The sequence below is a fragment of the Anser cygnoides genome, chromosome 7 (genome assembly GCF_040182565.1).
Source record: "Anser cygnoides isolate HZ-2024a breed goose chromosome 7, Taihu_goose_T2T_genome, whole genome shotgun sequence".
Classification (NCBI taxonomy): Eukaryota; Metazoa; Chordata; class Aves; order Anseriformes; family Anatidae; genus Anser; species Anser cygnoides.
This window is the reverse complement of record NC_089879.1, coordinates 25,645,046-25,650,822: the sequence shown is the minus strand read 5'-3', so window position 1 is coordinate 25,650,822 and position 5,777 is coordinate 25,645,046. Positions and strand designations below refer to the sequence as shown.

The 5,777-nt window shown below is 40.0% G+C and overlaps 1 long non-coding RNA gene across 2 annotated transcripts in view; it reads right to left on the bottom strand.

Annotated features, from left to right (window-relative positions):
- The window catches only part of LOC136791209 (uncharacterized), a 33,481-nt gene that overhangs the window by 8,198 nt on the left and 19,506 nt on the right, over positions 1 to 5,777 (bottom strand). For both annotated transcript variants that reach the window (XR_010832690.1, XR_010832689.1), the window contains exon 2: positions 2,160 to 2,253. This is a non-coding gene — a long non-coding RNA (uncharacterized lncRNA). The remainder of the gene's footprint in view (positions 1 to 2,159; positions 2,254 to 5,777) is intronic.

Below are 5,777 nucleotides of genomic sequence, written 5' to 3'. Positions count from 1 at the left end.
GTATGTGTAATTACTTCAAATACTCTAGTCCAACAAAGTAATAGATACACAAGTATCAATATTCCGTGTTATAATTATGAAGGAGCAGGACAATTTTTGTTGAAAGAGGTGAAGACTGCCTTTCCTTTGTGTTCACAGATAACCAGTGATCTAAGCTTAAAACTTAATGTGATATCATTTGTCAAAGGCAACTTACTTACATGAGATGAAGCATGAACAATGGTATTTTGGTGCAACTTCCAGGAAAATTAAGGGTTTTGAAGGTTGGGAAAGGAATCTTGTCTGACAGAAATAGTTAATTTTAGCAGACTTTTTTTTTTTAACCTAGATGTCCTAGGTAACTAAATACCTGTTAGGAGAGTCCAAGTGCCATAATATGAATAACCTACATGAAAGCTCTCATGGCTTTATTGAGAAACACCTTAAAATGTCTGACTTGATGTTCAAAAGAGTCTAAGAGGTGGTGCTTTTATCATTTCCTTCCTTGGCTCTTTTGAAGCCAGACAAGTGAAGTCTCTTCATTAAAATAACATGCATAAATTTCCCTCTCATTCATCACAGTTGAGTCACTGTGTAATACCTTAACTGTTCACACTAAAGTAGGAGTTAAAATAAAAACACTACTTATTCTGTACAAGTACACAGAAAATGCATGCGTTATGAATTAAGAGGTAACATCTCATTAGAGTGAGTGAGGATGGTCATAAATGAATCCTATGAAAAGCATCGTCTGGTATACAGATGGTGTAAAGTGAAATTCTTTTGTAATCAAATTATATTTTTCACCTTTACATTTGTACAGACTGACAGCATGTATGTGTTGAGCACCATTTAAAATATTGAGGAAAAGACTGACTTTGAAATAACTTTTTTCATGAGGAATTTTCAGCTATACATGTGAACATGCAAGAGATCAATTTTAGAATACAAGATAACTTTGTAGGTTCACTGTGAAACTTCTGTTGGAATCTCTTCGTGTTTTTTCTTTTTTTTTTTCTTTTACCTTAAACAGGTGATATGAAAGCAGTTGGCACAAAAGCAGGCCTCATCTTGTGTTTGAGTTGAGTGGCCCTGTGACATAATTGCTAGTAATACAGATTTTTATAGTATTTAAGAAAAATAATTGCTTGAATTAGTGTAACCTTGCTCTGTATTGCTTTGATGTACCAGTGTTTTAAATACAATGTACAGTCTGCATTTATGTTGGAAGGAAAATTAAAGGTTAAAAATAAAGGGGAAAAAATAAGGAAAAATTTTACAACCTACACAGGGCTTGACCAGTCTCCCAAAGGACAAATAATCTGAGGAAGAACAGACAACTTCACAGCATGTAAAGTCACTTTATCAAATGGCACAAAGTTCTGTATATGTTGCATCACTTCCGGTCATTAGCTAAAGCTTCTCGGTAATATTCTAGGAATGCAAGCAGTTCTTAAAAAAAAAAAAAAAAAAAAATATTAATAGAGTATCAGTAATGGGGGTTTGGAGAAGTAATCTTCTGTCAGTTTTAATTTATGAACAGTGTTTTTGCATTTAATGTCCACACTTCACATCTCATGGGCTTTCCACTGCTATGCCTTTCCCTGGGTATCAGCTGTTGACAAAAGGCTGCTAAAAAAGCTGAAGCAAGGTCTTGCTGGCTCTCTCAGTGTTGAAGCACACAATTTGTTTGTAGTTTTAAAATCATTTTAGAGGCTCTATGCAGAGTAGCAAATCTAGGAGTGCCTTGTTCTGTAGAGAAAGCACTGCTATAACAAGCCAGTAAATAGAACTGAATCTGTTTATAGACTTTTTTCCCCTTTTATATTGCTCTCGGATGATGAAATTAATGAATTGAACCTTTATAGCACGATACTCAGACCAGTGAATGCCCGTGAATAAGGATAGGAAGAAAGTTCTGCGTGATACATCTGTGTGCAACATGACCTACATTGGGGTAGACTCTAATAATGCCCCTTTGCTTGATCTGGTAATAAAAAAGGTAGAGGTGCATAGCTTTAGTGCTACATAGCAACAGTGGCAAAAAGACGAACAGAGAATTTTTGCCAAAGCTTTCTGGAGAGCTGGGTATTGCATGGGAGATAATGGAGCTGCATCCAGCACCACTGCCATGGTTCTACCATGTTCTACCATGACAGAGACACGTTTTACTGACTCACCAGTGCTTGATGTATCGTGGCCGTAGCACCAGGGCGCTGCTGCAGAATCACTTCCCAGCTGTTGCTTGGTTTTCCCTGCGTCCTTTCACTCGGCCTGTGGGGCAGAAGTTAGAATGCTGTCTGGTGACCATGGGTTTCCACAGATCCAGCATTTACAATTGAGTCATTTCAGAATGTAACTTTATAAAGCTGAGTCCATGAACGTAATATATGTTCAGTGTTCAGGCTGAAATAACTGCTTTGGGAGAGATAATGGCTTTCAGTCCATCTTTCTGCTGAATTATGTACTGTGTTGAGTATCTGTTTGGATTTATGTATCACAGTTAACTTTCACTGATAATTTTATCAGGACTGCGCACAAAATGTGTTTTTTCTCTTGCTTCTGTAATCTTTGTGTATCCAGGTCAGGTTTTAAAATCTTGAGTGCATTTGTTCAGTGCAGTTTATATTTAAAAATATAAAATATTTCATTTTTAGTGACTGAGTCTCATGGCCAGTGATCGATTGCAAAATGTGTAGGTAGCACGGTCAATGCATTTCCAGAAAGCAGAAATGGTTCAAATAGAAATTCAGCTGGAACTTGTATATTGCCATGTAGTACAACAATAAAAACAGCATAAATAATAAATACCTCTACTTGGCTATCAAAACTGCCAGTGTTTTCCCAACAAACTTACGTTTCTGTGTATTGTGTCTCATTAGATGTGTCGCATTAGCAATTAATTACAGTTTATTTAACATTAATACAACATTAATAGTAATATAACATACTTTTAAGCAAAACTATGTTTTGTTCATCCACTCCATAACCAGGACATTATGATATGGAATACAAATTTAGATTTTTGGAACATACCAAACACTGAAGGTTGTACGTTTCATAGTGTTTCAGCTGTGGTTAGGAGCTTTGCTTTTGAATTTCCAGATACCTGATAACCTGAATTTGCTTTGAAATCTTGCTACACTCTGCAGTTCTATGCCACTTCTGATTTCTTGTACCTGCTGTTTTTTCAAGTGTTGTTCTCTTTAACGAGTAGATTCTAATAGATATGGAGGTTCAGGTCATTTACACTACAGTGAATGTAAGAACCGGTATCTTCAGGTGTGATTCAGGAATCCTGCAAGCTACTGTATCTAGCCCACTATCAGTCTGGTTCTCTGTGTTCTTTTCTCAACAACGACAGAGTAAGGTAGTGGTGTTGAGTGGATTTGTTTGCTCCATGTTGGCCATTTGCTTTTTTTGGTGCTGGGTTATGAGGTTAAACTGCTGGAGTTTTTCTTCTAGTTCATGCAGTGCTTCACCATTATACCGAGACTGTTTACAGAGCACGTAAAGCCTCAGGCATGTGAGCCTTATTTTGCCCTATTGTTGAAATACCTCAGTGATGTTATTCTATTTAGAAATAATAATCTTCCCTTCCATATCTGATTATTTTCCCTCAGTCTATTGTGGGCACAAATGAAAGGATCCTGTTGGCTGAATTGCTCACATTTCATCATGAAGAAACTGGGGAGAAGGGAAGAGTGGAGAGGAGGAGCAGTACAGAGAATCTCAGCCTGAACTCTCCCCACTCTGTTTCGGCAACTGTTTTTAGTGTAGTAGTTTGCTTTATTAGTTGCTTGCAACTTTTTCAGTGGTATACAAAAGGATTTGTCTGTGTGCGCGTTAGGTTTTTCCCTTGTATTTCACTTAATGGTTTTTGGTCTTCCTGACAGAGGGTCATCCAGTTACCTCCCTGTTTTGTCATGCAAGGGCTGAAACAGCTGGAGAGCAATTGGCCCTCATTTCTGATCTCTTTTTAGCAGGGCTGGATGGTAGCCAGCAGATTTACAAATAAAAGTAGAAATTGCTGCCACGTGTCATGTCATAGAAATGAACAGTGGGAGATAAAAGTACTTTGTGCTGTTAGTCTCAGAAAAGACTTGTCTCCTAGACCAACCTGACGTACTGTAAAACAGACCACTGCATGCATGCAGACGCAGTGTCAGAGCAGAAGTAGGCAATTGTCACTGTGTGCTAATAAAACATCCACACATTCAGTCCAAGCCTCCAGCTGGTCTCCTGATACCTTGTTTTACCAAAGAGCTATTCAAGCAAATGTACTTTTGTTAAGTGTATTATGTCAAACATAAGGTATCAATGAAGACATTCATGTTACAAGTTGCAAAGTCCTGGGGAAGGATTTCCAAACAGGTTGAGAGTATCCTTAAATCATTTGTCTACAGAGAGAAACTTACAGTCGTCATTATCTCCAATACAAAGAAGCCTTGTATAATGTGACCAAGGGGATGAAAACGAGTAGTTGCTTACCAATATTGGACTTGGTTTTCTGCTGCAGCATCTTTCCTGAAATCAAGCTAATTACCTCTGTTGTTGTTGAGCAGTGGGGGCAAGGAAGAAGTATCTTTTCATTGTACTGATGAGAGGAAAAATAGGTGACTTTTAGTTCTGGGGGACATATTGGTGGCAGCATGTCTACAGCTCCCCTGGTTATCCATGGGATCCAGTAATATGCTTGCAAAGAATGCGTAGCCAGCATTTTCAGTCTTGTGATTTGGGATATAATGATGGACAGCACAAAGGGGGACTTGTGGGAATTATACACTGGATAATAACTGAGCCACTGACAAAAGCAGAAACTGTATAGCGTTGACTTTGGGTGGCAGGGGCTCAGAATAAGTAGGGTTGATAAGAAAGAGATGGCAGTGCAGATATTCTGAGCAGTTAATTAATTCGGATACTTACTTTGCTTGAAGTTTAAGAAAAGGAAAATGAGTCCATTTTTGGCACTTTTTCTAGTGAAGATGGTTTGAAGACTATTCTAATGTGACCTGCAAGTTAACAACACACCAGAATCCCTCTCAATCCGATACAAAATCTCCCTGAGCACAGATTCCAAAGTGAGCAGTGTTCTTACCTTATCTTGTAAGGATTTTCCACAGTAGATGAGAAGATGCACTGTGCAGCTTTGCACAACAGGAACGAACTGCGTGTTTAACCCAAATTCTGTGCGGAGCAAGGCCTGCTGCCCTTGCAGGGGTGCCTCTGTTGCCTCCTTTGCTGGGGCCTTGCTCCATGAAAGCGTAACCTGAGACATAGCAAGAGCTGATTCTGGGGGAGGAAAACACAGCGGTGGGATGAGGAGGGAGTCTTTTGTCTCGGTGGGATTTTAGTACAAAATTGAGGCAGTTTCCTTCAGCCCAGAGTAGGGTTTTCCAGAGGAAGAGTGCCCCGTGCTGGAGCAGCAGGGACGGAGGGGAGAACTGACTGCAGTGGCTGCAGCTGGGGCTGGAGCAGGCAGCCCTCCAGTGCCACTGAATTTATTTCCTTTCTTCTTGACTCTGTTGCTTGTCTTCTTCGCTGCCTGCCTGTGTGATCCCGATGGTGAGATCCTCTCCACTTTGTGGAGCCGCTGGTTGATTGAGCAGCATGTCCTCAGCTGCCATCGGAGACTATCCACTGGAAGTGCCAAACCATGCTCTTGTGGCAGGTGACTTCTGCCTGTGTCATTTCATGATTAGCAGCATCGGCGTGAATCCTGGGGGGCAAAAATCCTGCAGTTGGGCTGCTGCGAAAGCAAGGAACAAGCAGGGCATCACCACCGCAGCCTTTCCCCG